Raw genomic sequence first — 26,480 nt, 5'->3', positions numbered from 1 at the left:
TTTGTAGTAGCAGCTCTCAAACTGGAAGGGAGTTCCTCTGAAAAATCTGAGGAGGGATATGTTACCAAGGTCCCTTTGGGAACAGAGAGAGAAAGAGACAGTGAGAGAAGAACTGTGCCATTTCTTCAAAGCCTTTTCAGCACTCTTCTATTCTCGTAATGTTCTTTTTTTTTCTGGGGAAGGGACTACCCAAATTTTGTGCATGGAGAGTCTGTGCTATGGTTGACAACAGAGACAAGCTGAAAGTATCCACTGGCACCATCCCAGTCAACATATCTTCCCACTACATATTCAGCAGTTTTGATTGGGGTCCCTTTGTTACTGGAGGAAAAATGCCTGGAAAACTCAGATGGCCTTTTCAGTTAAGCTATGGTAAGTTATGGGTTTTGATTGAATGTATTAATAGCTGAATTTTCCATATGAATGTGCCATGTCCTCTAACCTATAAATGATGGTAAAACAATGTTACATAGACAGTACTGGTAAAGAGACATTCATACTCTTACCTACACCAGTAATTCTCCTGATGCTGAAACGTGCAGAGCTTGGGAGGTAAGGGCACTTTTGAGAAAAAATGCCTTCCTTCCCATCTGACCTACAAAAGGCAGCTGCTTTCTTGTGTTTTCCTGGGCCATCACTACGGTGGCCTTCCCTAAACCTCCTTAGTTTGTATCCAAAATAACTGAAAGGCTTGGTCTGCTGTGTGAGAGATGTGTTCTCAGTTGTAAGATCAGCTTATAAAAGTGACTCAGGCAATCTTGCTGTAAGTATCATACCTTCCCTTCTTTGTCCCCATAAAGGCAGCTTCTTGTTGCCATTGCTCTCCCTGAGTTTCTCGTGAGTGGTAGAAGAGTATTACTAAAAATGGTACATCTTTTAAAAGATTGTCTTGCTTACATAGGGTAGGAAACATTTCCCTTTGTTGATGTACTGTCACTGAATTTCTACCTAACCAAGACAACTCAGGGTGGATAGAGAGATCCTGAAAAGATGTTGTCCTTACGTTTACAGAAAGATCTATATTCAGCTGGTATTCATATAATCCATAGTCTATAAAACCCGTAGTAATTTTAATCCAATTTTTTACAGCATATTTGAAAAGTTTAGTTTAAAGTGAGTTATAACAAATTATAGCGTAATGCTCCTCAAGAAAGAGTGAGAAACTAGGGCAAAAATGCATGGTGAGCTCCCCAAGGTAACCGTACAGGATAATGGCAACATCACAAATTGTCTGTTCTCACCCTCAGGCCACGTACTTCTTAGAAGCTAAAGGTCTGTCCCAATCTGTAGCACAATGTCCCATGCACTACCAGCCTAATACTTCCCTACGATTTTGTCAGACCAAGTTTTGGCACAGTTTAAATCAAATCAACTCAGTTACAGAAATTAGTTCTTATTTGGCCTTTGGTTGTCACTTTAGTTTAGTGCTACTATGAAGAACTTCTGGTGCTCAAAGTGATGGTTCTACTCACATTTCCATTAATTAAGCCATATAATTTTGCAAGTATAGTTGCATAAATGATCTCTCTTTGCTGTATCGGACAGACTGTTTAGGTTACCTGCTGTTAAGTCAGGTCTACAGAAGAGGAGTTTTCTATAGATATGTGCTTTCCTATCAAGCAATTTGTACTCTGAGACTGACATGTGCAGTCTTAGACATAGGCAGAAAGTGTTGATCCACATCAGAATTCCAGTTAGTCTCATCTGATCATCCTGAAAGAAATCATTTCATCTGTGGTATATTTGGCTCCAGTTATATGTATGTAGCTGTAAGAATTTTTATAATGCATTGTATAAAATACATTTGTTCCCGATACTAACAGTGTAACACAACTGGGATTCTGCTGAAGACGTAGGTGGCATTATATCGGGTATGTGAGATAAGTGTCAGATTAGCTGACAGTTGCATACAGTTTAACACATTTAATACACTAATTTAGATTTAATGTGCATATCAGAGGACTCTAATATTGGCACAGGAAATTGTTTATCAGAAGATCCACAGATATGCAATACTGTTCTAACTAGTCACTGATCAAAGGAGAGTAACAGGTTTGTTTTTAAAAGGCAAGAATTACTGATGTTTTGATATTTTGTCTGCATCAGAAACTAGTCTTTCCAATTCTGGTTAATTTTATTTTTTTTTATTTTCCCTACCAGACCTGAAGAGCAGTAAAGCAAAGCAATGCTGCAAGAACAAAAGTGGTCCACAGGTCTGCAGATTCCATCCCTGCTAGTAGGTTTGTCCAAGCTGTGTCACAATAGTGCACACTGTTCAGCAAAACTGTAACTGGGTCCTTTGCCTCATTGTCCCACCAGCAGTTACCGCTGAAAGGCTGGTAGTTTCAGCAGTCACAATAGAATGAATGGGAGAGAAATAAAATGCTGATTTAAGCTTTAGACACATTACTCATATTTACTCTTCTATGCTCATTTTCTCTGCTGTTTTAGTGCCTTCCCCTGTTCCTCATCTCACCAAGCTCTCCTAGATATTGCACATAAGCTGTTCCTCCCTCTTTGACTGTGCTCTGGTCAACACAGTTTAGTGATGCCTGTCTTTACATCATTCCATGATCCTCACTGCTGGGCCTGATCCCCAGCATTGCTATGAAGAGGCAGATGGGATGTGAGAGGAGAAATGGTGTTGAGGGGGTGCCAAAATGAGGCAAAAATATGTCTGCCTGCTACAACTCATGTTCCCAGATGTCATCAACAATGTTTGCTTGCACATGTGCCCTCACCTCCCCAGAAGCTCTCAGGTCCCCACAGGGGAACTATTAAAAATTATACTCGACCCTGGAATATTGACCAACATTTCTTATCAGCTTCCTGATTTCAGCTTTCAGTCAGAAGTGAGGACAGTTATTATTCTCTGCTGTGAGTCACATGAGAGCCCGAAGCTCAGGTGTTAGAGGCAGTTGTCCTGGTAGGCTGCCATGATATTTTGGGATGCATCACTGAACTTTTATGTTTTCTTGTGCCCAGAACAGGAAGATGAACCTTGGGTTTTTCATAACGTTTCAGATACTGGCTGTTACTTTGGACATGGACAACCTTTGTTTACAGACTACCCAAATCTCTCCTGTGAGACTTTGTTCGCCTTTACAAAATGTACAGTTCTTTGAACAAAAACTGCTCATGTGAAGTATCATTAAATGGATAATTTGAAATACTGCAAAGCTGCAGGTAGCTCAGCTACCCTAAAATTAGGTTTTAGACTATAAATTTCATTCTAAGCCTCTGTTTTTTATCTAAAATCTCAAAGTTCTTGAGCAGGAACAGGCAGGGCGGTTTTGCTTTTTGCTTTTCATTAGACTTTTCATTACTTTTGAAAGGAAGGCAGTTATAGAAGGTGTGAATTAACAGTAGAAGCACAGAAGCAAGGCATGGAAAGGTGAGAGGCCACGCAGCAAGAGGGAGGCTCACAACATGCTGCTGGACTCAGACACGCTCTCTTTTATTAGGCTGTTCTGGCTCTAAAACTTCCCCTGTCATCAGGCTCCATAATTGGCACTTCTAACCTAGGGCTTTAGTCAAAATTATCTTCCACAGTCATTTTGATTTCATGAAGAGAAGAACTGATAGGAACATCATCAAATCTCTCATTGAATGAAATCTCTCCATTAAATAACACAGGGATTTAGGCTGAGTCTACAAGTGACAAGAAAACACAGAAAATCTAAGATTTGCCTTTTCCAATGGATTGGTTTCTAAAGAGCCATCTTTAACGTGTTGACAACTATTTCACATCTTCCCAGATTTGGCAGCTTCTTGGCTTTTTTCATTAGAGTTGCTTGGTCGAGTCTACTTCTCTTTGCTCTGAGGGAAACTCATGTTACTTACCTCTATAAAAGCACATGTGCTTCCACTGGGAGAGGGGTTTGACAATAACACTACACTGCCCACTTTCCTACTTAGTGTAAGGTTTCATAGGTTTCTGTTCATTGAGCTAGATCCACAGCAGGTGTAAACTCCATTTCAGTGAATCTGTGATGGTTTGTGCCAACTGGAGATAGGGTTTCACTGAGTTTGGTGTGCAGATTTTTCCAAATAGGAAAAGAAATGTTGAAAGCAAAATGAGCAAAACACTGCTTGCACTTTTTGCATTGGCTGTTCTTGGTTTTGTTTCATTTCACAAAGTCTTTCAGACCTAAATGTCATCAGCTGTAGCAAAAATGTCCTCCAAAAACTAAGACGACAAATTGTTAAAACAGAGCTAAGAACCATCCCTGTAATTGCTCTTACTTTTGGGTTTAACTCAATGTTAACCCTGACTGACTGATACATGATTCAGTATAACATAGATCTAGGAATGAAAATGTGAAAATGGATATGTTTGTGCACTTTTCCTGGTGATGTGTGTCTCTGGGAAGTTAGAGCACTTATGAATGGAGACTGACCTGGTCAATGCAGCAATCTACAATATAACTAGGTCACTGAATTCTCAAAACTGAATTGTCGTCTCTGGCAGGGCTGCAGGCTGTTCTGCCCCTTGAACAGTGATGGGCAACAAATATATTTTCTGTTTGGCTTTTTCCTCTCCACCTTGCTTTATTTCACTGTTCAGGCTGGAAGGTGGAAGATTCTCCCTTGCAAGACAGTATGAGATCCTAATATTGTTTCAGGGTCTGAGACACAGAATAGAATAAGTAATCCTAAATAAATTTAGATAAATCCATAGTGACCCTTCCAATCTGCTTCCCCCGCCCCCTTCCTCCTGCTTCCTTCTCCCCGCTCCCCCCCACACTACATGTTGCTATAGTTATCTCATTTGCTGCTCACTGTTTGCTTTGCCTACAGATCTCAGAACAGCTCCACTGATTCCATTCTTGACTCACTTAATCCCTAGTCTCACTTCTCTGCAGGTTTCTTCTCTCTATTTTAAATCAGGGAATGGAGGCAAAGTGGGGGAGGGACAGGAAAATCATACAGTCTAACTTCTATAATTTTATGTTTTTACTGCTTGGAATGTATGATTCATGCACTTCCACATTTTGTCCTTTTTCTTTTTCCTAGAGAGACTAGCTTTAATGATCATAAACCATTGCATTTAGGGAGGGAGCAGGGCCTTGCCAGCTCTCAGCATTCCCAGCCAAATCTCCCTCTGACTGTTTAGATTTCTTTTCAACTGTATAAAGTTCCTAGGTAGGGTGGAGGGAGGAAAACAGAGGCCCCAGAGTCCAGGTTTCTACAGCGGTCTGGGAAAAGTTTTTTTTTTTCTGAAGTGAAATTGTCTTTCACAAAATTTTGCCCCTGCCACTATTCATCATTGGACTACTTTTATGGCACAGGAGTAAAAAAGTTTTCTTCCAGACTTCTAAGACAATTCTTGTCTGGACCAATTGAACTTTAATCCAAATGAACTAAATTCTGTGACAGCTGCTTTTGTTGTATTTCCAACTTTCTGGCTATTCCCAAAAAAATAAGGTGTTGAAAACCATCCTAAGATTTTCCTGAGTCTCTTACTTTAGGATTTAAATTTCTTTACTTATCACAAAGGAAACTGAAACCTAAACCTTCGAAGATGTGAGGTTATCATCTGCTGTCCAGACTATGGACTTAATGAGACCTAATGACGCCCACTGTCATTCTAAGCAGCCTGAGCTGACCTAGAACATAAACACAAATACTTAGAGGTGCCACTTTTCAGAATGGATACTCTGTATCACACCCCTCTGCTTTTCTTTTATTGAGAATTACCCTAGCGTCTTAAGCACATAGTCAATACGAAGCCACTGAATTCAATAAGGACTAAATGTCCTTTCTCTCTGAGTCTGCAGTTTTCTGAAAATTCTTTCCTTCTAAATATGCCTTAGAAATCCCCATGAGGCACACCATATTACCTGCAGTTCTGCTTTACTGTCCTTCCTCAGAAAACTAGGAGTATTGCAAGTTTTCTGGCATGCAAGAGAAGAAAAAAAAAAAATAGGAAGAAAAGATAAAGTGCCCTTTCTCTCTGGACTTCTTTTGTCTTGCCGCACTCACTTTCCAAAGGCGCATGTGCTTTTATTTTTCTCATTTATTTTATGTAGGCTATCTTCACATTCTAAGTTTTGTTCTTCCTGCTCTCCTGAAGATGTATTTTGCATTAACTTCATCAGAATTTTACTCTGAGGACTTTTTGTTTAACATTTCGTGTGAACTATTTTTTACAAAAAAATCATCTGGTTTCAGATTTCTCCCTCCCTTCCCATGCCCATGAAAACCCTTTCTCCTTCTTTCACCATTCTGTGTGCTCCCAGCCTGAAGCAGGCTGGACCTTCCCTGTATCTGGGTACATGCTGGTATGGTGCCTTGACCTAATTCCACTTGGCTCTTGCCAGGTGCATTCCCCAGCTTACCACTCTGGCCAATCCTTTTAATTCCTCCACTGTGCCAGATGTTCCCTGCATTGTATTCTCCCTGGGTGGATTTTAAGGCAGAGCTCTCCTTCCTCCCAGGCTTGGCCACAGCTGTGAGCTGATAGAGCTGCCTCTCCCCACTGCTGTGAGCTTTAATCGGGTTCTAAAGTTTCATTATCAGTGATCCATTCTGGAAGATATTTCACGCTCCCCAAGCCCCAGGCAAGTCCTAACAACCCTTTTTAATATTCTTTCTTTTTTTTCATTCCTCCCTTTCCTCATTTTTTTTTCCTTTTCTCTTTGATGATGTTCTGCAGGTGCTTGAGCAAATACAAGGCTCCAAGGTCTACATCTCCCAAGACTGCTGCAGTTTTTAGCTCTCAGCCACCATTCCAGGAGCCATTCTCATTTTCATGGCCGACAGCTGGTCTTTTTCAGGAGTTGCTGGCACATAGTCAGGGAACTCTGATCATATGCCTTGTAAGATTCTTAGTGGCTGACATCATTTGCCAAACGCCAGCTTTCCTTGACAGCTTTTCTGGTCTTTCCAGCTCCACAGATACTTGGCTGCCAGGTGTAACTCCCCATCATTAAAATATAACGTTGGGCTCCCTCATCACAAAAGTGGGTGCATGATGATGTAGATGGAAAGTGTAAAATAAAATTATTCGAAATTTTCCCTTTGATTTGTGTGTAGATCATTTCCCTGAGATCTCCAATAGCTGCTATATGCTATGCTAATGGCTAGCATCATTAATGAATGTATACTAGCTAGTGAAAATGCAGTGATGAGAACTGTAACCTACCCTACCACTGCAATTGTTGTCCATAATAATTAGTTTACTGTTACAGGAATACATTAGGAAGTGTGATGGCTATTACATTTGTCTCAGAACACAGAAGAAAACCATAACTCCTGCTTTATATAGTATGGCTTCTACTGCCAAAGGACATCAGTAGATGGCTCCGGGGAGACCTCATAGCAGCCTTCTAATATCTGAAGGGAGCCTACAGGACAGCCGGAGGGGGATTCTTTGTCAGGAGATGTAGTGACAGGACAAGGACTAATGGTTTTAAATTGGAAGAGGGGAGATTTAGATTACATACCAGAAAGAAATCCTTTACTGTGAGGGTGGTGAAGCACTGGAACAGGTTGCCCAGGGAAGTTGTGGATGCCCCATCCCTGGAAATGTTTATGGCCAGGCTAGATGGGGCTTTGAGCAACCTGCTCTAGTGGAGGTGTCCCTACCCATGGCAAGGGGGTTGGAACTCAATGATCTTTAAGGTCCCTTCCAAATCTAAACATTCTATGATTCTATGGTTATCTCCTGAACATCATGATTTCATACCAATGACACTGTGTTAGGCCAAAAGTTAAAGTCTCTGTCCTTTCACAGTTTGAATTAGCAGCCTGTTATTTAGAAAACAGAGGCCATTTGGCATAGGCAGTGAAGGGTCATTATTTCAAAGATGTCCTAAATTTAGTCCTTACTGCTGTGATGAGTCATCCAGTTGTATCGCACTGCAGGAAGCAATGAAAAATCATCAGAATAATGCCAAGTAATTCCCTACTTCTGTAATGTCTCCCTCTACATGTTCTCCCCAGATCCTTGGCTTATATGCTCCACCAGCCTGGATTTCCTTATGCTTTTATTGTTGTTTATTTGCACCAAAGTATTCAAGAATTTCCACTCCAATGCAAGTAGATAGGTAACAACCAGATGGCCTTAGTCCCTCCCCAGTGAACCATCAAGGCCTAAGCACACAAGGAGAGACAGACAACAACCCAGTATACAAAACAAAGGGGGATGAACAAGAGGTAGTAAAAGATTCATGCTCCCTCTCTAGGGCTTAGAGTTTTTATAAAGGAATGCCAGCTTGTCATGGTGGAATGTGCCAAATTGGCACTGACAGGAGCTATGGAGCCATGGCATCCATACCATACTACAAAGTGCGATGTGGGCCCTGAAAACTCTACAGCTATGTTCATGACCATTGGGCAAGCTCTCGTCTTAGTATGTGTAAAACAAAGTCATGGCCAAAAGTGTTAGTTTGGTCAACACTGCCTTGAGGATCTCTGAATAAGGCTCTGGCTTGTTGGAGGATGTCATGGTTTGGGCCATGACTGTGTCAAACTGTGAGTAGATAGCTGGTTTGCAGCAGCCAGCCTATTTCTTCCAGATTTTGCCAGTAGACTAATTACTGTTGGTCAAAATTATGGAATTATTTCTATAAAATGACTTTTTTTTTTTTCCCTTACTGGAAGAAAAATCTTGAAAGTGTTATAAATTTCCAAATGATTGCATTAGGACTGACAAGGAGAACGAAACTATCAGGACAAAGCTTCCTTATCCTCTAATAAGGTCAGTCCAGAACCTGCTAGTACTACACAAGAGTCTGTTGAGTCAGTGAGTGGGAAGTTGAGACCCCAACTCTTACATGTCTTGGCTGGGAAGTGTTCTCTATCAAATATTAGTTATCTAACTTTTTCTGAGTCAGTAACCAAAGCTGTCTATGTAGACAGTGACTATTCCAGAAGCCCATTTAGGCAGCTCCATTCCTATACAGTAAATCCCAACGATGTTCACCAATTTTTTATTTTTTTTTATCTGTGAAGGAAGAACAACAGCTCAGAAAATGTTCTTCACAACAATTACAATTGTAACAAGTACAAGAACAACTGTTCTTGAGAATAAAAATTTAGTATCATTTTCATATTAAAAAAGAAAAAAAATCCACATTTTGTTGCTTTAGCCAGCTCTAACCACATCAAGAAAAGACTATTCACTGCTAAAGGTCTAGTATATTCCAGCGCAACTACGTAAAAATAGCATCCCTTTCTTAGAAGGGGAACCTGAGCCCTGAGCATCTGCAACAAGTTCTCACCAAAATACTGCTGAAGACTCCGTAAAACACAAATTCTGGAACAAAAGAGAAGTTAGCAAATTCAGTCCTAACAATTCTGACATTCTATCTCCTGCTGTGCTGTCACCAGCCAGTAAACTCATTACAATGTCCCTTGTTATACTTCAGGTTAAAGTCATGGGTGCATGGCTGACAAGCTTTAATGAGATGTCCTTGATTGAGTAGGTTCATTTCCTGAGCAAGACAGATTGGGGTTAATGAAAATTATTTGTTTCTGCCAAATTCATAAAGTCATAGGATATTTTAGGTTGGAAAGAACCTCGGGAGACTTCTAGTCCAACCTCTTTCTCAAAGTAGGGTCAACATTTAATTCAGCCCAGTTCCTCAGGGCTTTGTCCAGTTTGGTCTCCAAAACCTCCAAGGACAAAGATTGTACAAATTCTATGGGGAACTTTTTCCAGCACTTCACTGTCCTTCTGCCAAGAAATATTTTATTTTTATCAAGTCCGAACCTTCCCTAGTTTAGTTTATGGTCGTTGCATGATAGCGATGCACCATGTATCTTCATAAAGAGCCTGACTTCATCTTGATAAATTCTTCCATGGTTTTGGAATTACTAGTTCAGTGGGGAAAGTGGTAAACTTCTGCATAAAGTATTTAATAGTTTCAAACCAAAATATTTTGATACTTTTGTTTAAAAATAGTATATTATCACTAAATAAATGAAAAAGGAAATTGTACAGTTTGGATCATGAGAAACATTTAATTTAGACCAAAAGACAGTGCTTTGTTTGACTGTTTTTCTATTCGTCAGTAAATTTAAAAAGTATATATTCACAAAACTCTAGGTAAGATCTATGTTTATGGTGATTTAGGAACTGCTGGTGGAAAATTGGTAGAAGTTATTTTCTGTTAGCTAAATAGAATAATATAACCTTCAATCTACAACTATGAAGATCTGTAATTTGGAAAACACAACGTGATAGAAATGGCTTATGGTGCTATTCCATTCAGATGTATGACTTCACTGTTTCTGTCAGTCTTGTCTTTCTAATGTGGATTTAATAACATTGGGCACCACAAGGAACTAGGTTCTTTTCAAATTGAAGAATGCACAATGTTTCCATAACTGAACCTCTTAATTGCTGAATAAGGAGCAAAACCCTTTCCTGCTTTGGATTGGAAAATGTTTTCATTTTATGTGTGTAGTGACAGAATGTATAGACTTCATGTCTGGGTTTAGACATGGAAAGTAAATTCTAAAGTACTTTGAAGTTTATTATAGTGGCACCGCAGAGGTCCCTCCTTTTCTAGCACTGCAAAACTGTGCTTCCATTTCCTTACACCTTTCCAGGATAAAGAGATATTAATTTTTCCTAGAAGTATCTGTTTGGATAATAAAATGATCTGTAGATTATTTCTTTTTCAGAGCTGGAATTCTCCATTCAAGAAAATCTGATAGAAATGACTTCCTGGCCAGTCCCTTAGTATAATAATGACACAGGGAATACAGTGGCCATTGACTATGGAAAATGGTGAAGCGAATGACATTGTCTGGATTTCCAAGAAGTTCTTGGAAAGAGAACAGATGCTTGGCCCACTTTTTTGTTTTACCCAGGGCTAATAACGGCAGGATCTGAAATCAACAAAGTGGAGGAAGTGAAGTGCCTAAACTGATCAAACTCAGAACAGCAGTAGCTGATGAACAAAATAATCTTCAGTCTGGATGCACTCACATAGAGAAGAGGTGGAAGGAAAGGACCTTACTTTCCAAAAGGGCGTAATGTTGCGGGCAGGCAGATTTTTAGGTTTAAAGTGACAGACATATATTTTTGATTCAGAACAGTGTTCTGTGTGATATCTTCTGCCTAGTTCCTACCACAACTGTTGGAGACTGATGCCGATTTATCTGATCCAAAAATAAGACCTTGGATGCACCAAGGAAAGATCCCTTTGGAGATACTCTGGGAGCACTTTGCTTTTTACACTTTCTTTATCATTTGCTAACACCCAGTGCTAAAGTAAGGAGGCCAATAACAAGAGACCTTTGACTTGACTCAGTTTGGCCATTGTGATTTTGCTTTTTCTTTATCCCTTCTTGTCTCAGAAGTGACACGAAATTCTTGTGTGTAGTGCAGTTTGTGGTGTGTGACTCCGCTCCATTGCTATGCAGACTGGAAGAAGGGATGTGTTTGATAATTCACATAAGTAGGCCATAATCCTGGGTTGCAAAATCAGTAGAAGAAAGTTGATTTCCATGCAATGTGCAAGCTCAGAAGCCGCACGTGGATGTTATTTGGGTAGCACAGAAAACAGGGTGTTTTACAAACGCAGAAAGGGCCTAATACATTGCCTACTCAGTCCCCACCCAGCTGGCAAGACTGTTGTCCTGGCCAGGTTTGTGTTTCCACTGACGCTGCTCCAGCAGGTCTGACGGCACACCAGTGCCATCTGCACAGCTGGTCTGCAGAAACAGTGCTTCCTGCTGCCTGCAACAGTCTGAAATGACTAAGAAACTCCAGATAAGGAAGCATTTCGATGGCTGCTGTGAAGTGCAAGGGGACACTAGTATTTTTCCCCATGTTTGGGTAAAAGGGGAAAATTAAACTCAAATGTTTCTGACTCCTGCAAGATTTTTAACAACTCCGTTCAGCAAGTCAGATTTTCTGCCGCTTTCAGTCAACTCTAACTCCGCTCTAGATTTTGAGAGTATTCAGAAGCTGGTTTAACAAAGAATGAAGAGATCCATAGTGTCCTTTTACTCTCTTGTCACCATTTTGTGTAGCACGTACCCTGTGTGCCACAAAAGCTACTTCCTTTCCTTGTCCCCAATCCATTATCACATCAACTTCCAACCTAGGAAATGCTCACATCCTGCTATAAAAAAAGGACTTTGGTTCCAGGCAAATAAATAAACAAAACAACCAAACACCAGTTCCTCACTAGATCTGAGTTGTTCACTTTGACTAAATGCAGCCTTTATTGAATGGCAAAGGGTCTGTGGTACTGATTCCTCAGGTAAAGCCAGTCTTGGTCAGGTGAAGACAATATATCCATCAGACACCATTATGAACAGTAGAAGAAGCAGGGGGAGGGGGAGGAAGGATGTGTGAGTGTCAGGAGTACTGCTGGTATAACTTGCCATAACCTCAGTTCCTGGATTTTTCCTGAGACTCCTCTTTTCTTCATGGCCACCTCATGAAGTGAGGCAACCCCTTCCTTGACTTTTGCCTCTTCAGTTATGGTTACTTAATCAGTTAGGCTTTCCCTACATGCAATGAGGAGAAAAGAAGATCCAAAGGATAATAATCTATCCTTTCCAGAAATAAAATTGGTAGATCAGCTCATGGAGACCTCTTCACTCTATTGATTACAAAGGAAGATTCAGCAATTGCTCAGAGGGGTCAACTCACTTTTAGGTGGATGAAATTAAGACCACCGTCTTTTCCTACCCTCCCTCCTTTGGTTTCCCAGTTCTCAGAAGGTGGGAATAGTACAGAGGAGAAATGAGAGTATAAACATTAAAAATGAAGATAGGTATGTAGTCATTGGCTTATCGATGTGGAAAAGACCTACCATCCCTCTTCAATGCTGGTCTGTGGAGCAGCATACAACATAAGCACTGTTATTCACACTTGCTCCTTAGGGCAAGTGTACTGCTTACTCTCTCTTGTTTAAACGTTACAGCCACAAAACGAGCTAATAAATTTCTGGCTGACAAGCCTGACAGAGCAATAAGTAAAAACAGGAAAGCATCTATTACATATTACCCTGAATTTATCAGGTCTCCCTTCAAAAGGGGAAATAACACAAGGCAAATTGTGGGAAGTTTTTTTATCTGCTAGAAAAATATGCCCTGTGCCCCAGTCAAAAAACACACTGTTGTGAAGTAACCACATTATTTAAAGATACAAGTCAAACAGGAAGAGGAAAACCAAACAAGCATGGCTTAAAAATTTCCCACAAGTGAGCTCTGACAGCCAGAGCAGTGACGGACTTCCCTGGGCTACAGGGAAACCATAGGCTTTTCCAGGTCCAGGGGGCCGGGAAGGGGAATGAAAAGGACACTTTTTTAAATTTTATTTTAATATTTGTCTCTGGCTATACGTTTCTGATATTTGCTTTATTACTCTTTTTAAAGACAAATCAGTATGTCAGCAACTGAGATTTCATCTCAGCCTCCAATGTGAGGTCACTTCTAAACATCAAGATGCTTCTGAGATACCACCAGTTACCAGTGCAAGAAACCATGGGCACAATTTCTTGCTGTGGGTGTGCACGTTCAAGCCAGACTCCTATGAAACACTTCAGTCCATGCATAACTTCAAGCAGACAGGAATTTAAAACTGAACACCACATAGGGTTAATGTTTTGGTCTCTATGAGCCTTAGAGTTGGTGAAATGGGTTATGTGGACAACCTGTTGGCTGGAAATATCGAGCCACATAACACGAACCATACCCTCTGAGAATTTTAGTGATGGAAAGGGTTTCTGTGTAGCTAATTCGCTATTGGGATGGCACCACAGTCTGTTTGCAGGGTGACTACAGAACTCGTATTTGAAGTCACACTCCTTATTGGAACGCTTAGGGTTATTTTTTTCCTTTTCAAAACCCAGTCCTCAGAATAGAAACATTTAGAAGCATCAGGCTGACAAGCACTGTGGATTTTTGTTTGCTTTCTCTTACACAAAGACACCACTTTGCAAATCCCAAAGATTTGCAAACGATTCCTGATGAATCATCCCTACCCAAAAGAATGAGTTGCTAAAAGTGTTTTCTACAGCAACATGGTTGCCAGTTCACTTGGTACTCATTTTCCTATATGCACAAGCGTTTCCGAAGGTTATATTCTAACGTATCTTATTTAAAGTGAATGAAAATTATAGTTTATGAAATTTATAGGCTTTCAGGTAAGAAAGGGCTATTACAATCATCAAGATTAACCTGTGGCACAAACTTATTTAACTACATAACTTTACCTAGAGATTCCTGGACCAGATGAGATAAATTCTTCCCACCTCTGAAAAGGAAAATAGATAAATAAATAAAGAATAATCCATAATTTGTCAGTATAGCATATCTTATATAAAAGAACAAGTCCTAATTTTAGAGAGTAAAATGATAGGGTATGAATCAATTCTTGCCAAATTAGACTGTTTCGATAATTGACACTATGGTCAATTCCAAACTGAATGTCAGATTTCAGACCAAGTTCCATTTTGTTTTCCCATTTTACTTCCAATTTGTTATTGTCATAATTTCACTATCCAGTTTACTGTCCCTTTCTTTGTCTGCTAGACTATCATAACATTTATGGACTAATAAAAAAAAACCTTTTCAAATTACTGCAAGGAACACAGTCCCTCCCAGTACACATCCTGGCTCTGCAATACAATTAATCTAAACCAAAGATGCAAACAAGTATCTGGCCTGGGAATCAAAGCCTATATATTAAAAGCACAGCATATAACATGAGTACTAGATAATACTTTGAAAAAGACACCGGAAATACGAGTTTATTTTAGAACTGGTTTTGCCAACAAAGTATTTTATGAGTGTATTCATTTCTAGGGAGCCTTCGTGTGCTTTGCTTCTAAACAGAAGTAAAGCCATGCAACATGGAGCAAAAGATCACCAGCCTCCTGACATAAATTACTTCACTGACACTTCCCTTAGTGTGTGTTTTCACATTTGTCAGGCTGCTCTGGCAAGATGTATTATCATGTAGAACCAAATTAATTCACAGGGAGGCTTTGTCATTAAAGACATACAAGCTGACTTCTTTGATTATGACCAGCAAGAGCTGCATTTGCAGTACAAACAGCCACAGCATTCTCTGAGCTAATATTCCTGTGGCTCACGGCTACCTCATAGTAACCTGGATCCTGAAACTGGGCCAATGTATTTATTTAAATCCTTCGGGAAGAAACTGCTTCAAATCCAGGTGCTTAATGGTAGAACCATGTGTAAACTCAAATGCACAACATACATTCATCCTGCTATTATAGCAGCACATTAAAAGAAAGGGAACGAAGAAAGAAAACCGTAAGAAACCTCAAGAATTTTCATCTTACTAAGAATTCAGATATTGTAGATGATGTTACATATGACCAGAATTTTACCCTTGAATCCAAGCTGACACTAAAATATTTCTTGGAGGAGAAGCTAAACCCAGCTCCTGGCGTTAGGAAGCCAGAATAAAACAAACGATACAGTCCAGTACCTCCGCTTTGACCCTGGCTCAGGAAGAGATGTAAACACATGCTTCATTCTCCCTGGGTGCGCTAAGTGCCCTTGCTGTGTGCTTTCCTGCCAGCTGCTGCAGAGAAACACACAGGCAGAAAGTCAAAAACCACAGAATAATATTCCCAGAGCAGAGCCAGCTTCCCTGCAATCAGGTGGGAAGAAAGTAAGTGAATTAATAGTTAAATGCTGTAAGAGAACAAGGTGCATCAATTACACCCCAATCAAAAAGTGCTGGAACTCTGATTAATCCCAGCCTTGTGAGATTTGCCAAGTTTTCCAGCAGCAGTGGAAAAGCACATCAACATTTGTACAGTTGTTAATGTTTGAATCCCTGTCTCGGTGATTCAACTGGGATGAGCTGCTTTACCTAGTGGGTATCTTAGATTCAGAAACTTTGGGGAAAAATTGCTGAGACAGATTTGATAACAAGACATTAGTTTAAATAATGCCCCTGTAGACTCTGATTAGAGGTGCAGCTGTGGCCAGACCAAGTAAATCTCTAGTTTCTTTTTCACTAGTTTCATTGCTTCCTTCTCCTTCTGAGGGAGGAAAAACAAGACAAAAATATTTTTTCATGGTATTTTGGCACTTCTGTTTCCTGTTGTGGCTAGAACCTAGAAGTTAAGAAACTTGTGACTGAAACAATTGAAGTAGCACTGGAAAATTCAAACAGGAAGCAAGATGTAATTTTTTAAACAGTGAGGGCAATTAATCACTGAAACAGCTTCGCCAATGGATGTGGTGGATTTACCACCATGTGAGTCTTTAAATCTAGTCTGTCTTTCCTTCTAAATGTGATTGCTCAAATTTAAGGTATTGGTTTTAACACAGGAAACAGTGGGTAAAATATTCTGGTTTAACTAGATTATTACAATGTTCCCTCTCTGGTCTTAATGTTATGAAAATCTTTACAAGATGCATTTAAGGACATATTCTTTTGCAGACTGGGGTGAATGCGTGGGTTGTGAAGAAGAGAGGTGGATATGCCTCAGACTTGTAGAATCTTCATGGGTAGGGCACTCCACTGAGACAAAGACCATCAGGATTGGAGTCTTTATTTCAACTCAGGTACAGGTAGGGACTGAAAAGAGTTCAGATGCTAAATGAGCATCCTCAATCATGTTCAATTTACTGCATTTAAGGGCACTTTTGGCCCAGGCTGGCATTCTGACTTCAGGAGAGAATCACATTAGGAAATGTTAAATAAAAATAGACTTTGTTTTCAGATCCATAGTTAGGTGCCTGGATGATTATCTGTCCTGAAGGGCAGTCCTAACTCCTCTCCTGGACATTCACTGTGGCTGATTGAGGCAGCTCCTTGCTGGTGGCCATAGCAGCTTTCATAGACATCTTTTTCTTTAGTACCTGATAGCAGGATCTTGAGCTTCTAAGTCATGGCTGGATGTTCCACAGGCACAGGACCTTAGATAAATGTTGCAGTTTTGAACATTTAGGTCAATAATCACTAGAACAGGTAATAATCACTTTGGCAGGTATTTAAAAACTGATTTCTTCAATAGCACTTTGTTGTCTAGACACCTTCAACACTCTGTGGCTTTTAAGCCATAAAAAATGCTTCTGGCCTACAAAATACTGACTTTTTATCTTGTGATAACCTTTTCTCTTTCAATGGGGAGAAATCTGTTCAAGCTACATATCTGCAAATGCATGTAGGTCTTGCAGGAATTGAAAGTCTATAGCTTGTTCGTTGTGAATCAAAGATATGTTTGGACAGAAAGCCTCCCTAGGTCTAGAAGACAGTTCCAGTAAAGAAAAGTACACCTGCATAAAAGAACCCACCCCCACACACAGAGTAATAGAGGAAGGAAAGACTTTCAGTTTCACTAGAAACAGAAATGCCTGTTTCTACTCTCAGGAAAAAAAGAAAAAAAGAAAAAAAGAAGAAAAAAGTTTTGTGCTACTTCGTGGAAACATCTGGGTGAAAGAGAACAGGAGGTGTCAACAGAAGTCAAAATAACAACTTGCATCACATGGTTTTGATGTGAATGGTTTTGACACATCTATCATACTTGCAATTCTCGAGGAGCAGGGTTAGATGTATGCCAGGTAAAAAACAGCAGCAGTGAGAGACCTCTCTTTAGGAAGAGGCAAGCTTCACTTAAAGAACCTAAATTGCATTTCTGAGCATAGTAAATTAGCTGTAAATGCAATTTTATGGTTGTTCTAGGGAGAAAATGTGGGTGGAGCAGGAGGTAAAAAGAGAGAAAATAGGCAAATTGAGAAATAAAGACACAGACTAGTTGTAACAGGAGCTGAAGAGCTCTAAAGGAAAAGTTTCCTGTCATCTTGCTAATCTTGTATAAAAGGCGCAACATTTATTTTCCACCAAGACTTTCTTTGTGGCTGAACAATTTTTTTTCTACCGGCTTTGAAGCTAGCTCATTTTTGTGAACACTCAGAACAAAAATATGAGCCAAATGTTTGTAGAAGTGCAAACTTTTCTAAAATTATTTGCATACAAAGCTATATAGTACATATCTCTGCAGTATCTAAACAGCAGCCTAAAAACAGAAATAGCAGGCTACCAGGGATATATGGAGAAAAAAAGTGTTTTCTGACTGATTATGGTGACCAGTGGACAGTGACCAAGTGTTGTTCATCTGTCTATAATCTAGGTTTAAAAATCCATGGTATTCTTCATAGCTTTACAGCTGCCTTGAATAAGAGACAGCTTGAGTAAGAGTAATTCACCTTTACCAAGAAATAAATCAAAAAGAAAGTGTAAGAAATAAAGCCACCTAACTGATAGCTCTCTTTTGGCTTGGCTTTCGACCAGAGTGAGGAACTCCTTCCAAGACAATTCTGCAAGACAGAGATCTCTAAGCAGGAATGTGAATGTGAGCCAGTCTCTGTCACATAGCCCCTGGACCAGAAATTGGTCCTTGACTTCTTTTGTTCGTCAGTATAGGCGTATCAATGACTCACTCAGGTATGAATAGCTCTCAGTATCTTTATTAACTGCATTTTCTTGCATGCTTTCTGTTTAGAACTGCCTTTTCATTACCGAGAAGAAAAATGAGTTCCTATGAGAGATCTCCAAACAAGCTGAAGGTTAGCATGATAAAAAGGCTTAATAAGAGCACTCCCTGAAAGGAGACACAATAGAAGGAGGCCGAGGACCGAGTGGAGGGGTATAATGGCTAATGTCGGCAGAGCTGGAAACAAGGAGAGAGGGATACATAAAAGGAGACAAGAAAAATTCAGACCTCTGACTCCAGAAACTATTTAACCATGTTTTTTTCTTGGGAATGTAACAAGGCCAGCATTTCACGCAGAATGTCTATATATTTTCCATCTGGGTACTGTTCTACAAAGAGTGGGATTTATTATAATTTCACTTCATTAAACTTCATTTACTTCATTACTACTGTATCCGGTGAAGAACTATACTTTTCTCTTGATCAAAGGAGCTTAACTGTTGTTTCTTTCAAGCTTCTCTGTGAAAAAAACTTGCCTTTTATGGTGCTTTCTCCTTTTTTTTTCCTTCCATTAAAACTGGAAAAAAGGATAAATTTGAAAATTGAATGGGTTTGTTTTCTTTTTTCTTTCTTTTTTTTATTTTTTTTATTTCATGTAAAGCAATGGAGTTAAAAAAAAATTCATGACAATAAGTTCTACTTTGTGAAAAATTACATTTGGGATCTGGGAGATTTCTGTCAGATTTTTCTCTCCCACCTCAGGTGACTACAGAGTAGGTGTCTGCTTCCAAGTCAGTTGCCTTAGAGAGATAGTCCATGCAGTCAATGGAGCTTGCAGTGTCCTTCACGTGATCAGAATTCTTTTATGTATGAGATGAATAACAACTCCACTGACTATATTGACAAGCTTTCTTCCAAATACCAGTGCAACCTAGGAGGGATAAGCCCAGATGTAAATATCTACAGGTGTCAGGCATCTGAAGCTGAGCCAGCTGAGTCCAACCCCTCCTTTTCTTAGGCTTCTCCCATGTATCAAGGACGATTGAGAAAGATATTTGGAGTGACTATAATTTGACTCATACTCTGGAGAGGCTTATCTCTTTTTATTACATGTATAGAGGTTGTGTGGTGAATATTCTCAGGCCTGTGGAGCTATCGTTTAATGAAGTGAATGGTACCACTTCTTCCAAAAGGTTTTTCTGGGAGGAAACCTGCAGCAGGTTTGTTCAAATGGGGGTTAAGAGAATATTTGTTTCTCTGACAACTGCAGAGCAAGGGCCTTGATTCACTTTTTTTAAACACATTAGACACAGCCATTCTAGTTGTCAGGAGAGAGAAACGTATTTCTGAAAGGTAGTTCAGGTCACAGGTGGGTTTGTGCATGGTGTAAGGGCTTGGGGACCTAAGGAAAGGTGTACACCAGGGAAAGAAGTTCCCAGCAGTGTCTGAAATGCTCCCCTGAAGCCAGTGTTCAGATGATCCATGTGCAGAACAGGGCTGTGTAGAGAGTCAGTGGAGCAAAACACCCTGTCTAAAAATTGTTTTTAACAGCAGCCAGAAGAGGAAACAAAACTCTCAGACAATTCCATCATACTTCATAACAGATAACAAAACAAAAGGGGACATGTTTCCAGCTTCTGACTTTCTATATCTGGGATGTAATCCAAAGAAAACAGAGGGAAAAAATTGCTCTATTACACTTAAATAGGTGTCTTAGAAATATTAATCATTAAATAAATAGCAACAAGCATTGGATTTTACTAGAGAAGGGAAAGCAATCCCACCTGTAGCTATTTAGTTCCCAAGCTCAGTATTGTTCTGTGGAAAATGTTGCAAATGTATATTTGTGCATGTGTGTTTATATTAGTGTGGTTATTACACTGGTGGTGTGTAGAAATAATGTATTTTTAAAAATAGTAAAATAATCTATAGAAATGCATGCTGCACACATAATGATAGTTTATAATATATATGGTATTATTGAATGATTATGCTTTTAATATATATTAATACTATATTAATATATATCATAATATAATAAAAATGTTTTAGCAATAGCTGTCTATTTTAAATTCAAGGTTGGATTGCCAAAATAAAATAGACCAGCAGTGCCAAACATAATTCAAAATACTGAAAAACAGAAGATTCATTCTCCTCGTGATACTTGTGTTCCTTACGACCTTGGTTACGGTCAAGTGAGCAAAAAGACAATGAGTCTCTTGGCCTTTCTATGCAAAAGAAGTCAAAGTTGTGTTTTCCAGTGAAAGAAATATAGAACAAGTGACAAATTAAACTTATAAATTATCAAGAGGTAGCAGAACCGGAGTCTGGAGATATCTATTCCACCTCATAATGTGATGCAAATCTATTTTGTGTGCCCCTTCATGTGTCAGTTGAATCTTCATATTGCTCTGGCCACCTTGTCTGAGCACAGGCTGGCACCTATGTTCGTCTTGCAAACTTCCTTAGCTCTCAATAGAGCAGAGCAGACAACAAGCATCAGACAGTCATAAAAGTTACAATTATTGGGTGTTACTTGTTTATAAAGGTGTTAATTACTGGGTCAGTCCAAGATAGAAAGATATTCCCAAACTGGAAGTTTCTCTGTGACATCAATACTTCTACATTTGAACATCTAGAACTCTTGTTTCCTGAATGTCTTAAGCATCAGATAATGAGAGTGGCCAGTCATACAAAGTCTTTTGGTTCCCTTCTCTTCCTATATGAGTAAAACATGCTAAGGAATAATCTTTCGGACTATTACAAAGGGCTGTAGTTTACTACTGATCTCCTTTGAGACAGGTAAATTGGTTTTGGGGCTCCCTGTCTGGTAGAGAGTGTGGTGAGGTTGGTGTAACTCACCCGGGTAAGCTCTGTAGCTCAGGGCCCCATGACATGTTCATGCCTTTCCAAGGCATCTGTTTTGGGGTGTATCTCTGTAATATCTGTGATCTTTCAGGATGGTAGTTAGAAATGTACAAATTCTGACCATGAATATGCCTACCTGGGGCAATCTTCCAACCTTTCAAAAATGTAACTAGATATCTGCAATTAGTGTGGTCTTTAGCTTTCCAAATGATAAAGTCCATACGGCCCCACCACTACTCAGTGGGGTGATGCCCTCAGGGCATTTCTGTGAAAGACCAATCCCACAGAGCATCTTTTTGCTTTGTCAATCGACATCTGTATTAACTCACTGAACCCTTTTCCAGGCATTCCCAGATAAGACTCTCATTTCCAAAGGGCTAAGGATGAGATCCATCTAACTCAGTTTTAGCCATCTAAGAGTGAGCTATCCGTGCCAATTTAACCAAGGCTTCCAGCTAGCTTCCTGAGATATTCAAACCATTTTGAGTAGGTCTACACACTGTTGTGCACATGACCTTCCTGGTTGTAGGTTAATAAAGAAAAATATTTAATCCTAGGGACTAAAAGTAAACATAGATTCCTTTATAGGCCTGAAAAATAAGAGCCATTTCCTTGCTAAAATTTATTAGCAAACTTTTGTACCTATGGATGGAAGAGAATCTTGTCTAGAAAAAAAAAAGGTAAATTATGCAGTTAGAAAGCAACACCTATTTTTTCGTAATTACTTGATATTCCAGTAAAACTGTTTCTTTCCAAGGAGTTGCTCAGCCATGCAGGGGTTAACATCTCCTCTTGCCACCTTCCTTTACAACTGAAAACTTAGGAACATGTGCACACTTATGCATGCAACAAACAAAGCCACCGCTTGCATTATAATCTCCTCAGGGACAGCCAACTGGGAAAGACAAATTTAGCAGTGTACTTCTGGCTTTTTTACATAGTGTAATGCCATTAAACTCGACATCATCTAGACAATGCACATTACAACAAAATACTGATGCTGTTTATTAGCTGCCTGACTTTTTTTGAGAGGAAGCACATGTCACATTTGTTTCAGACAACCGCATTGGGGTCCCACAGCTCTGATTAAATATGTATCCTTTGTTCAGCTGCATCGGAGTCAGTTTTGGCCTACATACACGTTTCGTTAATATTTTAAATAGGAAAAACAACAAAGAGAGGAGAAATTAACAGTTGCTGAACTTCTCCAATTACCGCTAATCACATTTACACCCTGGGGTTTGCAGAATTAGAAATCAATTGGTGGCTTCCCCTTTCTACAGCAGGCAGTAAATGTGACAATTTAGAAAAAGGACTAGAAGACATCTCAATTCAGCCTGGATAGCCTTGTAAATATCCCCCAGTGAATTTATTGCTTTGGTGTTTGATGTGACACAAAGATTATATGGCATCATTTACTAAAATGATAAAGCATTCTGTGTGATTGATACTGAAAAAATGTGCTATCATTCCTTTTTATATATAAATATATTTTTCTTTCCATTGAACCCGAGGCATTTGGAAATTACATCCCAAGTAAAACTCTGCAGTGAAGTCTTGCTGGAACATTTGATGGTAAGCCACTTTTTCCTTTCAAGGTTATGACAAATGAGTTCTAAGAAAGAACTGCTCTAAATACGATGCTCTCCGATTTGTTTTATGAAGAGAAAAGCACTCTTCCCAGCATCTGATGGTGATTTAGACACACCATATTGGTAAGAGAGTTACTGTCAGTGTCACTTAGTATGATCTTTAATTGAAGAGTTTCTTCTTAAGTGTTTAGATAAACTCAAATTGGCCATGTACGTGTTTTGAACATCATAAATGATGAACCAGCAGGGTCAAGCAGTCCAAAGCTGATTACGATTCCTTAATCTGGGAAAAGCCTTAGCGGGGGGCTGTCAAAGCACATTTTGCCATAAGTGCATGTAAACGCACATGCACTTATAAACACATGGCAGCAGAGCTAAGCTCATATCCACTGTTTCTAATTGAAGGAGGAAAGAAAGGAGATCATCTGAGCAGAAATCAGTATTTAAGGAGAGAAAATAACCCTGTGGATAGTACCTTGAACACACAAGCAGGAGATAGGAGAACAAATTAATGTGTCTGGCAAAAGGCTGATATGGAGGAAAACTGTCATCTAGCTGAGCTTTTTGATTTTTCAAAAGAGAGCTGAAAGTCCTGTGTTTTCTAAGAGAATATGCAGTCTGAAAGGCTTTTCCAGAGTTTATCTGTGCATGTGTTTTTACTCTTTACTGAAACAAAAAGCCGAGTGAAGTGAAAAATAATGGTGAGGTGAGGAGGAAGGATGAGTCAACCAAACCTTTCTAAGCTTGAAATTCAGTTCATGTTCACACTGACTTAAAGCAAAAAATCCAGACAACTGCTTTGTTCATTATTTGAACCATTTCATCTATTGCTCAACAATAAGACTTCATTGTAGAGCTTCTCTTATGGTATTTCATGAATATATCCATTAACAAAGTTAATGGAATTTGCTTAACAAATGATCTCATGAAGTGTTCATCCATTTACGTGGTTTTAGTACTATTTATCAAAAAAGTTGCTCAATGAGCAACAGTGACATCTCCAATAAACTAACATATACGACAGGTATTGCTCTGCAGTTTAAGCAACGCTCCTTAACAGGAATGTTCTTATTTTGAAGGCCAAGATCTTATGTGAACACTGGAAAAAAAAAAAATATACAACTGACCTTTTATGGACTCAGAGAATTTGAGGATCAATTTCAGAAAGGCAAAAATTTCATTATCAAATCTATTTCTTTGAATCAGGGGATTCCTTTTTCCTCCTATGTTATACAAAATAACACTTTTTTGCCCTTAAGACAAAAATTAGATGGTTGAAAAATGTTCTTTTTGACTTTTTAATAGTAATTGAATAAACTGCCACTGGGTGCACTGAAAAGTTCTGGTATTTAAGACTACACATTGAATCCATAATAACATTTGAATAACATGCATAGTTATGAGGATTGTTTTAAAAATCATGGTCCAAAGAATAAATAAATCTCAGAGAAACTGTTAAACAGTTTAAAGTTAATGTGATTGAAAGTTCAGAGGCTTACTCAAATCTAACATATAAGACAGTTTGTGTTTTGATCCTTATAATGTCATCTCCATCTGTCTTTTTTTATATTTTTTCAATTGAGTCTCTATATATTTTCAGTTTAGTTTCTTTCATGCTGTCTGTGAGTCAGGCATGTCATCGAAAATTCAGGTGTGAACCATTCTAATGATACTAAAATTAAAACAACTAAAGGAATAGTTGTGAGTTTCTCACATAACAAAATGATGAGGAAATATGAATGTTTTGCATACTATACCTATACGTCAATCCACATTAGCTATGCCCATGACTTTTGTTCTTAGAAGATGTGACATATTCTACCTTAAAATTTGGGCCAAGCTCTTTAACTACTTTGCCTACATTTGTTGACGTGTTCATGAACCATTTTGAATCTTTCAGCAAATCTAACCTCAGCACAAGATTTCCAAACACAATTTTCATTTTCTAAGAAATGTCTTATTCTGTAAACTGCATCTTCATGTCTGATAATGACAAAGATAAGAAGGAATTTTCTATTTTTAATCTACCAGTTCAAATCCACCTCGTATCTGTACTGTATTTATTTCATCAGATCACATGAAACTGAGGTGGTTGTTACTTGTAGTAGTTCATTATCTTGTGATCTAGTCTTAAGGTGAGAAAATGCCACTACAGTCACCATTGGCCAGATGCTTTATATGGGCTGATTCAACAGCATGGTTACAGGCTTATGTGCTTGCAGGGGTGAGTGATAGTGCAGATCACGCCGTTTGCCCTTTTTACAAAGTTAGAGAGTTCTGGATCCATGGTATGATGTATATACCATCAATGCTGATCATCAAGAACCTTTGTCTTGCCGTTTTGTGTAGCAGCTAAATGCCTAAACCCAGTGCTTTGCAAAGCAAATAAATAAATAAGACGAGGGTATGTGTGGGACAAACTTCTCCTTCCACCCCAGTAGTTATATGAAATATTGCTTATAGGCCGGGCCTCATCTCACCTAACTTTGGATTCAGTATCTAGTTGTATAATTCAGAGTTTAACATCAAGGCTCCCTCTGTCATCAGGGAGGAAAATACATCCAAAGTCTCACAGGCATCTTGTTGGGATGAAGTAAACTGCTCTATAAATGTGTCTATTTAGATGTCAAAAGATTGGGTGAAATGAATCAATGCCAGGCAGATATAGGAGGGTTTTTTTTGACATTTCTGTCTCTTATGGGTCATTATTAGTATTGACTTTGGAAGCGTATCCTGTATTGTGTCTGAGACATTTTGTCGTTTGTACCTAGGAACAGGAGCACTGGAATCGACAGGCAATTGTCAAGACAAATCCTTTGAACTCATGGGTTTGATCCTGGAAACTGGCAGAAATCTGAATGAGCTCACAACCCCTGTGGGAGGAACACTCTTTTACAAAGCTTGGGCTGATGCCATAGACAACCATAGATGTGATGACTGTGTATTGTTAATGACCCTACTGTTCTCTCAGGAGCAATATTAGTGAGTATTATGAGTCAATGCTTTTTAGTAGTAGCCTTCTTATTTATATTTGGAATTACAGGACTGAAATAGTAACAACTAAACTTCAGCTAAGAAAATAGTGAGCTGGGGAAAAGTTTTAACCAAAAATAAACTTTGAATTTTAATCACATTTACATCAATATAAGGTGGTGTGTTATTTACAAAGAGTGTGTCTTTATTACTCCATTTTCAGTTTATGAAATTTTGTCCCTGACCAGAGCTGACATTTTGGCAGAGTTCTGCTCTTTTTGTAGGAGGTTCCAGAATAACCAATAAATAAAACTAACTATTCTCTAGAGATATTAAGCTGGCAGATTTACAGGCAGTAACTTCACACACAATCAGAGCTAGGTCACTGCATGGAGTACCAGTGATCCCTCTCTTTTTTTCAAATATTTTGAGCCAAGTTTCCATTATTGTGGTACACATTCCTTTCCTCCCCTTTGCCACTCTTTCTATTACTACCTACCTTGAGAAAGTGTCTGGAGGCAAAGCGGGTGTATGCATACTAAGTGATGGAGTGAAATACAGACATACCTACACCAGTGTCAACCTTAGCAAATACATCCATGCTGGGAAAGGAACCCTATGAGCTTGTCCCAGAACTGTCTAATTGAGTGATTAC

The sequence above is a fragment of the Numenius arquata genome, chromosome Z (genome assembly GCF_964106895.1).
Source record: "Numenius arquata chromosome Z, bNumArq3.hap1.1, whole genome shotgun sequence".
Lineage (NCBI taxonomy): Eukaryota > Metazoa > Chordata > Aves > Charadriiformes > Scolopacidae > Numenius > Numenius arquata.
The sequence above is the reverse complement of the archived record's forward strand: the minus strand, read 5'-3'. Positions refer to the sequence as shown.